This window comes from Lutjanus erythropterus, chromosome 23, assembly GCF_056507025.1.
Source record: "Lutjanus erythropterus isolate fLutEry1 chromosome 23, fLutEry1.hap2, whole genome shotgun sequence".
Taxonomy (NCBI): Eukaryota; Metazoa; Chordata; class Actinopteri; order Lutjaniformes; family Lutjanidae; genus Lutjanus; species Lutjanus erythropterus.
In genome coordinates this window covers 7,436,398-7,449,384 of record NC_139339.1, presented here as the reverse complement: position 1 = coordinate 7,449,384, position 12,987 = coordinate 7,436,398, and positions in this window count along the sequence as shown.

The following is a 12,987-nucleotide window of genomic DNA, read 5'->3' as shown; positions in this document are numbered from 1 at the left end:
ACGATATTCAAATCCCGCAGTACTCTATCAGACAGTGTAAAATGAGATTTGGCATTATATCTAACACAGAATGAGTTATGAGTTGGAGAACTATTATGGCTAGATTCTAATTGAAGATGTCCAACAGCAGTTTTTTCCCCTCATAACGGCAATGGAAAAGATGTAATGTCTTGTACTGGGCCAGCTGGTGAATGGCACACTCAAAGCAAAGGAGGTTTGAACGCTTGTCGAAGTTTATATGTTGTCATAATTACAGTCCTTGAACGTAGCGGAGACTCAAGGAGTCGCAGATTACGGGGGTTGTCTGTACCCCCGTAATCTGCGCCCTTACGTGCAAAAGACCAAAGTGAGGAAAATGCCACTTTTGGTTCCTGGTCGTGCCTTTTATTAAGGTTCCACTTGGAATCCTTTCAGGGTCCTTTTCCCCTGAACCTTGGTGCTAACTAGTGAACCAGCCCGTGTGTCCACCAGTGTTGAGTGGGACCGTTGTAATCAAGGATTTAATCACTGTGGTTCCAAGTTCCCAAGGGAACCAAAGTGGGCAGGTTTGGTGGAGGTGCTTTCAGTGAGTTCTACCTAGTACCCAACATGACAGGTTATATCTAGAACCATCTGTGAAAGGTTTCACCTGGGTGCTAACAAGAATCCATCCAGATTGTTCAACCAAGAACCTTTTTGTATTCCAAGTGTTATATATATAGAGCCCACCCAGAAAATTCTACCAAGAGCCCTTTTATATTCCAAGGGTTTTATGTAGAGCCAAACAGGGCGTTCTACATAGAACCCTTTAAAAATATGGTACAAAGAAACCAACAACATCAATCCTTGAAGAACTCTTTCTTCCACAAACAGTTCTTTTAATGAAAAGGGTTCTTAATGGAACCCTTAGTCTTACAAAAACTCTTGACAAAATATTCAGAAAAGGGTTCCTCAGAAGTTCTGGGTAGAACCTTATTTCTAAGAGTGCACTAACCAATCCATACAAGCATATGTTTATGTATGCTATTTTACCATGCTTAGCATACTACAAATGCTTAATGTCATCTCAAGCTGTCTTTGCAAAATTGGCAAGCTGGCCTCTTCCTTCGCCACAATCAGGTCCACATCCTCCTCCTCCTCCTCCTCCTCTTCTTTAGATTTTTTTTCCATACACATAAATACCACCATTGCAATGGCTCTGTTCTTGCTTAACTTCATTGTTTACCACTATAGCAGTGCAGATGGGTGATGCATGCTGATGTCGTTTCCTTGTATAGTGACTTACGTCATGGCCAACAATAGAGTAGGTGTGATCATATCTGCATAGATAAAACTTGATGTCATACCCAAGTTTATTAGATCCATGTCGCACAGTATGACTGCAATAAACTTATAGGATTGCTTTAATCTCATAGTCTTTATAAGGAATAATGGGCAAACTTTTTTTTTTTTATGTACTGCAGCAGTTCCTTTATCAGTGAGGGCTTCATAACAATACACGGTGAACTTTCCATGAATTCCTATGCCCAAATACAATGCAGGTGCCTGTTTGAGTTGACGATTAATAGCTGCAATTTACAGCAAATGGGCTTCTGCACAATATGTTTAGCGGGGCTAGATAAAATGGGTCCCTGGCCACTGATCTGGAGACAGATTAGGTTTTTAGTCGGCTATGATTAAGGCATGAATAGGGAATGGGAGATCAGACTTTGGACCTGCAGTGTTTAATGCTGCCCACCTGTTATAAATGAGCAGTTAAACGAGTCAAGCGTTGGTGGTCCCAGGCCAATTCAAGGGCATAAGCTAGCTACACACACACACACACACACACACACACACACACACACACACACACACACACACACACACACACAACCTCTGTCTTTTCAAGCCACACCATCCCTTTTGGATTTCCATACTCTCTTGCTGCTGCGAGTGTGTGAAAGGTGCTGCTGTACGCTTGGCAGGTCACTGGGCCAACGGAGGGTCTATGATTTTTTTTTTGTATGAAGGCAATCCAAAAGAGACATTTATCACTGCGAGGAAATGAACAGATCTGCTCCACTGCATGTACAACCAGACTGACTGCACTGCATGCGTAAGTGGTAATAAATGACTCCTTAAAAGTGACTTTTTTCCTTAGACTCATCCTTGTCCAGGGTAATCAATCACAAATCTGCGTGTTCTTCATAACCACCAGACCCAGTGTTGCCGAGGGCGTCTTTACACTGTACATTTTAGTGTTTAAAAAGAGCATCTCCTACATCTGCTCCATGAAAGTGTGGGCTTCAAATTGGGTCAACAGACTGTCGCCGAGTTTTTTCCTTGTCAAGGAGTCTCTCCTTGTACCTGCAGGCTGAAAGCACTTAACACGTTCTCTGAAGTTTGACTTTCATGCACTCTGTAAAACATCTGAAAATGCTTGCTGTCTGCGCAAGTGCTCGCGTTGGCTGCCGAGTGTTGTCCTCGTTTATTTCTAAATGGGCTTATTGCATAACAGCCCATGGAGGGCCATGTAATTTAAGTGGTACAACATGTGAGAGGTGTAGAACAAGGAACTGGGGCTAACCATGGAGAGGGGCTACTGTGGTAACGCGGGCTAAAAGGTTAAAGCAGCAGGGGGAATTAATATGTCTTAATGACATTATAATGAATGGGAAAATATGGGACATCATTTATTAAACGGAGTCAAGTGTGTCAGGGAAGTGCGAGGACTCACAAACGCATTAATTATCTGGCCGTCTCTCTTCATGGACAGGGGAAGAAAGCACTGGTGGAGAGGTAATGACAGGCCCCGAACGGACGTCATAAATTACCACAGGGGGGCTTCAATACGACAAGGTCTCGTCTCACTCCTGCACTCACGCAGCAAGATGTCTTTTCATGTGTCCAAACCGTCACTGGGAATTTGGACGGAAAATCAGAGTTGCCTTTTCTAACTCTCAGTCATTTCCAGACAAGAAAGGAGGGAAATGCCCTTTTTTCTCTAAAGACCTGGTATCATACTGGCAAGACATGACTTGTTATTTATCATACCTGTCACACTGGAAAAGAAAAGAGATGCAAGCTTAAGTCCTGTTTCCACACTTTACTGTCTTGGGACCAAGAATGGGGGGAGGGAGGGAGGTTCAGGCTCTGCTCAAGAACAGTCATCCATAACCACCAGTCCTGTTTCTAAGATTTGTGATATTTGGGAATGATCTGATCCCGGTAGCTTTCGTATCTTCTCTGTCCAGTTCTCTAGGCTGCAGTGACAACTTGTGATCTCCCGGCTTTTGTTGCTAAAACTGGGTGGAAGCAATTAGAGAGTTAAAACAGTCAAACAAGCCCAACAGTCTCAGTTTTTGAGCATGAACTGAAATTACCTTTAATAATTTTATTTTACTTCAGCAATATAACTTTTAAGAAAGTTGATCTGGGGAATTAAGTGTTGACTTGCTGAGAAGGCATCCACTGTTTTCATGTCAAAAAGCTCAGGTCCAAGTGAAATCAAGAGTCACTGGTGTTGAAGTGGAGCTGGACATCTTTTTTGATTTTGTCAAGTTGAGTCCAAAGTCATCAAATTTGTGACTTGAGTCTGACTCTAGTCCAAGTTCTTGCTGCTCTGTAGCAACATTGTTTGTCATTACTGCCACATTGAGTCAGTAGGTATACATCCTAAATTTGAAATTATATGCATGTGTGTTAGTAATAAGGAAGCTCCATCTTGCCTCAGCATAGTCCAGATCTGAACACCTGTTCAAACCTCTCAGACTGGTTCTGTACTGATACATTACAGCAAACAACTGCGCAACAGCCTGATTTTCAGCTCTACAAATTGGTTAATTCCTCACACAATAAACCTGCCAATGTCATTTGAGGGAATATTGACCAACCAAATGCACATCCGAGCTCAGTGAATCTACAGCTTGGTCGCCATATGTTGTTATGGCAATACCGGCTACCCACAGACAAAGCCTGTAGCAGAGAGATCTTTTTTTTTTCCCTCCTCTGTTTTTCCCTTCTAATCTCCTGGTGCTGCTCGTCTGTCAGCATTTCAGTATCTGACTCCTGGGGGTCAGCTGAGTCAGAGGTCGAATGCACGCAAGCTTGGCACAAACACAACAAAGGCTTGGTTTTCTTGGAAAAGTCGGTGAGACCAAGGTGATGGAGGATTTTTCAGGTACAATTTGACGTGAGATTGATGTAAAGGTTATGCGACATGGTGGAAGAAGCTGATGTGCAATTAAACTGATGTGTGGACTGAAAAAGTGTTGGGAGAATTGACATTTTATTATGTCTTTCCTTTGCAGACTTTTTGTTTTTTTTTGCTCACAGTGTTGAAAGACACAGACCCAGATATTGAGCAAAACTTAGCAAGCAAACTAAGGGGAGCCAAGCTTTGTCTCAGGGGAGGCCCACAGTCTCAGATTTTGAAAACCCCTGATCTAAGATAACAAAAACACAACAATTCTTATTTTCAGCTGATTATATATTAATGAAAACACACTTATCAATATTATATTTCACTCTAGCAAACAGATCCCCCTAAATCTTACACACTGGCCCTTTAAAGAGAGGGAAGTGGCAGACTGACATGTTGTGAGAGAACAAGTCCTGGAATGCTCTTGTCACTCTGGAAATGAGTAAATGACACTGAAAATTGCAGCAATTATTGCCGACTTAAGGCCCGCCTGTGGGCCCTAGGAGAATTAGAGGAGAAAATACAGACTCCGTCTTCAAAGGCAATTAGTCTTCATATTGTAGTGTGTCCATTCAGCGAGTGTTCTACCCACTCATGGGACTGCACATGTGGACATGGCTAATAGTCTCTGTTAATGAGCCAATCGTTCATTATCAATCTTCTGGGAGGCACAGTGTGAGAGCAGCATCCTGTTGACACATTTAGAGGAAATGGCCGCCGCATGCCGTTCCCTACGTATGCACAGCGCCGTGGTGCAATTGTCGCTGAAGGCTGCGAAAGAGCAGCTTGAATCCACGTGTCCTTGTGGAGACAGCTAAATTAGACAGATTTGCATACACACACACGCAAAAAAACACAAGCGCGCGCACGCAGTTTGAATCCTAGCCTATTCTGGAGGGGGAATGCCCTTTTTGTCCCTGGCCACCTGGTCAAAACACTAACAGCTGACTTGTTGCTGAGTCCTGCAATGGTAATAAATCACAGCGCGCCCCTCCCTAACACATACATACAGTCACACACCGGCCGGCACCATCCGCCTATTCCTGTACACCACGCCAGATACCATCTCTTTATGTTTTATGGCAGGATAGTTCACCCTTTTTTCATCAGAGTGCAATCTCTTGTGCTGTCTCTACAAGCTCTGAGCTTGGTCCTATCAGCACAGGGCTCATCGTGGATGTTGGGCCTTTCAACAAAAGCAATCGATGAACAGACCATTCCCTGCTTTTACTCTTAATGCTACCACAGAGGATTTTTTTCTGATATGGCCTAAGTGTTTATTTTGGGAAGCCTCTCTTGAAGAGGTGGGAATCTCTCGTCACCATATGCTTTGATTCTGATTCCGAGGGCAACTATATGATTATAAAACTATCGTGATGAATCAGAATTTTAGATCTACATGCATGATTTATTTTTTCTTACTGTGCGAATATGTGCAACTTTTAAAACAAAAAATATTTGAAATGATCCAGAGTTAGTTTAAACACACAATTTGCTCACAGTGTGGCAGGTCGCTTCAACTTTATTGAGGCCAAAGTGCTTCCTTTTTGTAAGGAAGAGTTCTTTGAGGATTGTTGAAATCATGGATGTTAAAAGATCCTCAGTCTCAAATATTCAAATGTTTATCCATGTTTCCTGTGGTATTTTTAAATGCAGATGCATCTGGAATCCCCTAAATCAATTCATTTTACTTGCATTCTGCCATAGTTGATCATTTTTTGCCTGATCATGCAATATGGTTCTTCAAATAACCCTCAGAAAAACGTTATAGGTGAATCATCATAAAGTCAAGAATTGGGTAAATTACTGATAATTGCTTATCTGCATCGATTCATAATCTTTGAAGTGATAACTGCAATGCATCTAAAAATATTTTTTCTCTACCTTTGGAGTCACTTTCTGACTGGGACCGTTTCTCCATCCCTTTGACTCAAATATTCAGCCTGCTCCTCTGCATCTTGTTCCCCGACGTGCGCTGGATGCAGCCGTTTCCACGAGCGACCCACAGTAATCTGAGCTCTTAAAAGCCCTGTACATTCCTCCCTCGCTCATTCATTCTCACTTTGTCTACCATCGAGACAGACTCCATTTTAGCAGTGGTCCAGCATTTTCCATTGACCTTACAGTGCTTGATTAAGGGCACTGGGCCTCTGGCGCCACTCTGTTTCCTCCATGTTTAATTAAAAGGTGAAGAAAGTCCTCTGTCTTGTGATGATGGCTTTGGTACATGATTCTTTCCCTGCCAGCCCAAAAACCGCTCTCTCATGGCTCCGGCCTCAGGCTTGTGCCTACACACGTCCCTCCACTTTAGGCCGTTTTCCTAAGACTGAAAACTTTTCTTGACCTTTGTGCTATCACCAAGGAAAATGTCCATCTTTCAGTTTGCCTGTAATATCCTGAACTCCACGTGATCAGATAATGCAAGGAGACTTTTTTTCCTGTCCAATTTGTTTACTGACAAAACGTCTTTCTTGTCGAGTAGGGAGGGAAGCGTTCATCACAGTCTATAACATAAGTCGCCTTGTCAAAGCCTGTTTAGAATACATCCTCAGAGGAGCCGTGCAGAGAGGAACACAGGGGTGCACTTAGTGTCATTGCCGCTGGGGAGGGGGCTGTCGGAGCGCCGGAGCAGCAAGGAGGGGGCTGCTGTTTCATATGTCTATGGCAATTAACGCTGATGTGACACATTCAAAAAGGTCCCCTGGGATTGACAAAGCCAACAAATTGACTTACCATTTGAGCACGAAGACGTAGGAGGGGAGAAAAAAAGCATGCAGCTTCATCTTGTCATAATGAATCTGGAGCCTATTCCTGTCGGCTGCATTGCTGGTGCGATGATTGCACTTTATTTCCTGTATATGCCATAAAGTACCACTGTGCTTACAGGGACATTGTGTAGCTTTTGACAAGGTGGAGGTGGGGGGGGGGGGGGGGGGGGGGGCGCCCTGAAGTAATGACTTTATCGTGTGGTTCTGGTAACTTACATGACAAACGAAACCGTTGCTTTGCTGCTTGCTATAAATGTCTCCTTAGGCCCCGGAGCAATGCAGGGAGAAAGACAGATGTTTCATTTCATGCCATGTTTTCAACTCTTACACACAGACACATACACACACACACCTCGTCTCTCATTCTCGCTGCATATCTGACAAACCTCCACTCAATCCTGAATGATAAATGCATCTCAATTCATTTCCCAGTGCACTACTGGAATCGCCCTCCAGCTCAGAAAGCAGGAACTTGGGTGTCCATAAAGGTTCAGCCAGTGATTCAGGCTTTTAAAGGAGCGTTCAAAATGACAGGAGTCATTGGGCGGCCAATTTGTTTTCTCGGGGGGGAAGCTGTGTTTGTGGCGTTTAGCTTTCCTCGGGGAAACAAGGGCAATCAGCTGCAGCCTGTCGGGGACTATGAGAGCCACTGGCCTCTGACCCCTGCTGTGGAAGTCACTGGAGGCTTGCAGAGGAGGGCCACCACTGCCATAGAATACAACTTTACATTTACACTGCCTGCTGTTAAATCGCACTGCATTACATCCGTGAATTGAAGCTGCACACTTAAGCTCTTTGGACTGGACGAAAAAACCCACAAACACCTGCTGACATCTGGCCTTTATCTATCTATCGTTGGGAGAGTGGACACAATCTGCGTTTATTTTCGAATCAAATGACATCTGCATTTATTGGCTCCAGCTCTAATCGACAGTAATTTAAATTTTGCCCCAATTTGCCCCTTTTTAGTGAAAGCAATGAAGTCTTGTCACATCAGTCGTTGATGCCTGCAACTCTTTTACTTGAAGGTGCATAATTATCTATATTTATATTTTACATTTTCAAAATAAGAGTCCCCAAAAGCTTTTATTATGAAGTAAGTTGGGGGAAATGTTGGGTTTTCATGAGCAGTACCTTAACACGACTCCTATTCAGCTGAAAGCGGACATGAAACTGTAAACTAAGGCAGATACCTGAAAGTACAAATGGCAACACAGGATAGAAAACGCAGAGATTCAGTTAGAAGCTACAAGAGCACTAAGAGCTGAACACAGAATTTTAAAAATGCCTTTGTCTCTGATCTCCTCCGCAGAAATAAATCTTGGCTTTCCAGCGCACATCAGAAATTAAAAACAGAAGGGCAAACCTGTCCTCTGGCAATGCCAAAAGGGTTAATTGCCTTTTTTCTACTGGGTTTAAAAAAACCTGCATATATGCAGTCCTTTTGGTGTAAAAATGGTATAATGCTGCTTACACACAGGAACAAAAGGAAAATAATGTAATTAAAATCACTAGAAGGCAGTGTTTCGGTGATAGAAACAATGTGGTTGATATACAATTAACAATCCAACACCGTTAATTACACCTAGTAATTGCACTTAATCACTACAAAAACTCCCAGGTCGTGTAATTCAAGTGTTTAACTTGAGTGTGACAGAGGCGATGAAGAGAGATTCTGCGGGGAACCCTTACACGTGTAATGACGGTCCACAGGAGCTCTCTGTGTGGCTGAAGAGGCAAGGGGGAGGTGTGTGTTTGGTGGCATTGAGGTGGTTGATGGGGCAGATGTCTTCTCTGGGCGGCCATGCATACAGGCCTGGCTCGGGGGATCTCTACCCACTGTGCATCAGGAGCAATTAAACACGGCTTATGTTGGAGCTCACTGACGCAAACAGGCTGTAAAAAGCATATGCACACGCAAGCAACCTTAAAGGACAGGACGGATGGGAAAAAACCAAAGCGCCACAGGCATAAATTGTACCAAATCAAGTGAACACTAGGGAGCAAAAATAATCCAACTCTTTATTGTGTAGCAGAGTAAAGAGTATGTATAGTAACAGCAGTATTAGTATCTGACGGCCCACATGCTTCTCCCCACCGGCTCTGACCTAATCTGCTGCATTCTTTAGCTGCATACCTGCCTGCCCTAAAAATGTATATAAGAAGAATAAAAATGGATTTTCAAACACCTACAGCAGGTGCACATTCACCAAGAACACAGCAGGATAGCAACAGAAATGCTCACCGTGAATGTAAACAGTGAAAACACCCATCTTTTGCAAATATCATACAACGCGTTAGCATTGAGCTTGTATTGTTAACTACAGTACATAAATAAGGGCAGTTTTCAGAGCGCATGTAATCAGAAAATGTAAATTAGTTTCTCATTAACATGCAGTGGAAGAGTTTAAAATCCAGGTTGCTGTGCTCTGCTGCAGGCAGGACAGGGCTGCACTCTGGTTTAGTTAAAGTGAGATTTGTTAAATGGCAGCAGAGGTGGGAAGTAAAAAAGTACAAATACTTTACATCTGCACATCTGTACTTGAGTATATATTTTTCTCAGCTTATTACTGTTACTCCCTACATTTTAAGACAAATATCTGTACTTTCTGGTCATTACGTTTTCAAAACAGGCTCGTTGCTTCAGTTTTGATGCATGTGAGGGGAATTATTGATTATTTGAAATGCAACATCAAGGCCGATTTCAGCCTGCAAACCCCAATTTTCAAAAAAGTTGGGATGCTGTGTAAAACGTAAATTAAAACAGAATGCAATGCAATGATGAATCCAAATCTGAGGGAGACAAAAAATGTGTTGTGGCCTGCATCTGCCAAGTCAGTGTGTTAGTGCCCAGGCATCGTGGTTAACTGACACATCTATACAGGCACCATTAATGGTGAAATGTACATACAGGGTTTGGAGCAACATATGCTGCCATCCAGACCGCGTCTTTTTTTAGGAACACAACTTCTCATTGGACGCCAAGACACATTCTGCATGTGTTATGACAGAGTGTAAGAGTTTGTGCACCAGACCCGTCTCTCTCTTGAAAATGTGTGGCGCATTATGAACTGCAAAATATGACAAAACTTCAACAATTATTCTTCTCAGCTCAACACTGACTTAGTGTTGTTAAGAGAAAAAGGTGATTTGATTTGATTTAAGTGATAAAAATGCCCCCATCCCAACTTTTCTGGAACATATTGCACGTATCAAATTCAGAATGAGTGCATATTTCCAAAAAAAACAATACGGTTAATCAGTTATCATGGCTTTGTATTGTATTGTATTCACTTGATTATAGGTTGAAAAGTATTTGCAAATGATTGCATCATATTTTTATTTACACTCCTCACAGCTTACACACACTTTTTTGGAATTGGGTTTTGTAAATGGATGGAACAGTAAGGCACGGAAGAGACAGCTCCTTAGACATAACAAGATGAAAACAACATAAAAGATGCAACAATACAAAACAGACAAGAGAGGAGGACTGGGCCACGGAGAAAAGGTGAAGTTCAGTTAGTTTTGCACAGAAACAGCCTGACTATAGACGCTGCAAGGACACTTGGTCTGTGTATTTGTCTAAAAATCTTTGAAGCTCAAGCTCGATGGCTACAAAAGCTCCCACTCTTTCTTTACTCCTCTACCTCAATCTAAATAAAACTTTATTTCCTCTGTCGCTTCAGTTCTCTACAGAGGCCTGCCAAATTAATTCAACACAGTTATAACTAGATTTGGTGGCGTGCAGGAATAACCGGCGTTCTACAGCTAAATCAACATCAGACACTAGGCTGATCCTCTGGGGGCGCCGTGCAGCGCCTCCCTGTTTCTCAGTCAAAGCAGCGCACTTCGCCTCAAGCCCCCTGTGGAATATCTCTTAATGTAACTGGCATCTTCATTTTGGCTTTGCTCTGATTTTGCATGAAAAATCAAATCCTCTATTTTAACTCTGAAAAGTAAAAAGGTTTGGGGAGAAGGGGGAAAAAAAAAACAAAGAGTGAGAGACCAACAGAGGAAAACGATGTAAGCTGTTAATGCTATGTTAATCCCTGACTAAAAACAGCTGAAGGTAATGCAGAGCTAGATAGCTAACAGAAGAGGTGAGTGAGAAAGAGGAAATAGGGGGTTACAGGGTGTGCATAAAATAGAGGAAGAATCTTCAGAAAGTCTTTCAACCAGTTGAAATGATATTTTTTGGTGTGATTTTAAGTCTACAAAGACTTCATGCCAATTCAACCTTGTTACCCCACACAGTCGCGCAGAAAACAAATTGCATTCAGTTGACTTAACCTTAACAACTTACAGTATCATTGCAAAATTTCAAAATACAGAAAATGACGCAATAGTATGTTATACATCTTTAGTTCCTACTGGAATACAGTCAGATCTGTGTGTCTGGTTTCAGTGTTTAACTATTGGGGACAAAGTCTGTTTCCAAATTTAAATTTTCTGCTGACACTTTTGGTGGTTTATTGAAGAAGAAGCATTCAAGGGTTTTATACAAGACAGAAACTTCATTTATATCACTTATTATGAACATGAATGAGTCTTTGAATGCTTTTGACTGTTGTCATTAAGTGCCACAACTTTTTTCTGCAGAGTTGTTTGAGATGTTTTTGAGATCGTTCTCTCCTCGGTTACTTCCATCATCAGCTCCAGAACACACAACTTTTTAATTCGGAATGTTTTTGACTGAAGACTTTTATTTTCAAACAGACTGCATTGAGGAGATGCTAAAACCTGTTCATAAAAAAAAAGTGTTATGATAGCTTTATGTACTACAATGCTAATGAAGTGTTACCAATAAGAGTAGATGAAAATTTACACTCCAGCTTAAAAAATGCCCTAAACACAAACAGCCAGCAGCACTGGCATTTTTGCCGGATGGAGCAAATAAAAAGCTGCGCACAAATGTCATTTATTTATTATTCATTTATGGACTGGTTAAACACACAAGGCCACGGCTTCTTTCCTGACCACTGTCAACTCAAAAATAAATTCAGCAAAAGAGATAGTGTGACACGAGCTGCACACACACAGCAGGGGCTGGAAAAATCAATCCCTACCTTCAAGCGGCGCACTCAGCGACTCTCAAAATAATGAAAATAGGGGACAGGGAAGGTTTGTATTGGAGACACAACCTCAAGACGCACCTGTCTAACATTTTTTTTTTCTCATCATACAAAAATTCAAGGTTTTTGGCTCTCTATCTGAAAAAGGGGTCCTTCTTTGAAACAGTGATTACAATTTTAAATTCTATTTAAGTTTTGGAACATTTGCTGTTAAGTTTAGTGGTTATTCTTCATTTTGTTTGGTTCCCTTACTTAAATTTTTATTTTTTTTACATGTAAATAAAATCTTATCCAAGGCCACAGACCTCATTACAACTTGCAGTGGGTTATTCAGCCCTGGACTTATTTGCTTGAACCAAACTACCAAGCTACTGTTACAGTGTGGTTCAAGTGGACAAATTCCATTCTAAAAGCAGGTGTTTTATGGTAGGAGTATATTTTTTCCAAGGTAAAAACTTTGGTTACACCACATGTCACTTAATAACAGAATTAATTGAACTGTAAAGAAGTGATTGGTGTTGACCAGCAGGGCACCGATGCCGTGTTTTCACTCTATAACAGGGAAGCGACATATGTGATCAATGCCTAATGATAAGTTTTCTAACAGTCTATTGAACTTGACCAATGTAAAAAGAGAAAGACCAGACCGTAAAGTGCAAAGCTTTGCTGGTATACATGACCTGAACATTAGCTGTCCAATCAGCCATTGCTGTGGTATTTAAGAAAAAAAAAAAATCATGCCACAACACTAGCTTAGAAATATTAATATTAAAAACAAATATTAGAGAGGGATGGCAGAGGTAGGATTTTATTTTTTTCAAATGTCTCACCACCAGACAACCACTGCTCATGAAACAATGGAATAAACACAGGTGGAAGAAAAAAGAAAAAGTAAGAATCATTGTGCTTTTCATGAGGACATACTGAGCCAAGCAATAGTGCATGAATATTCATGTGCACCACAACAAACTGTGAAAACGGC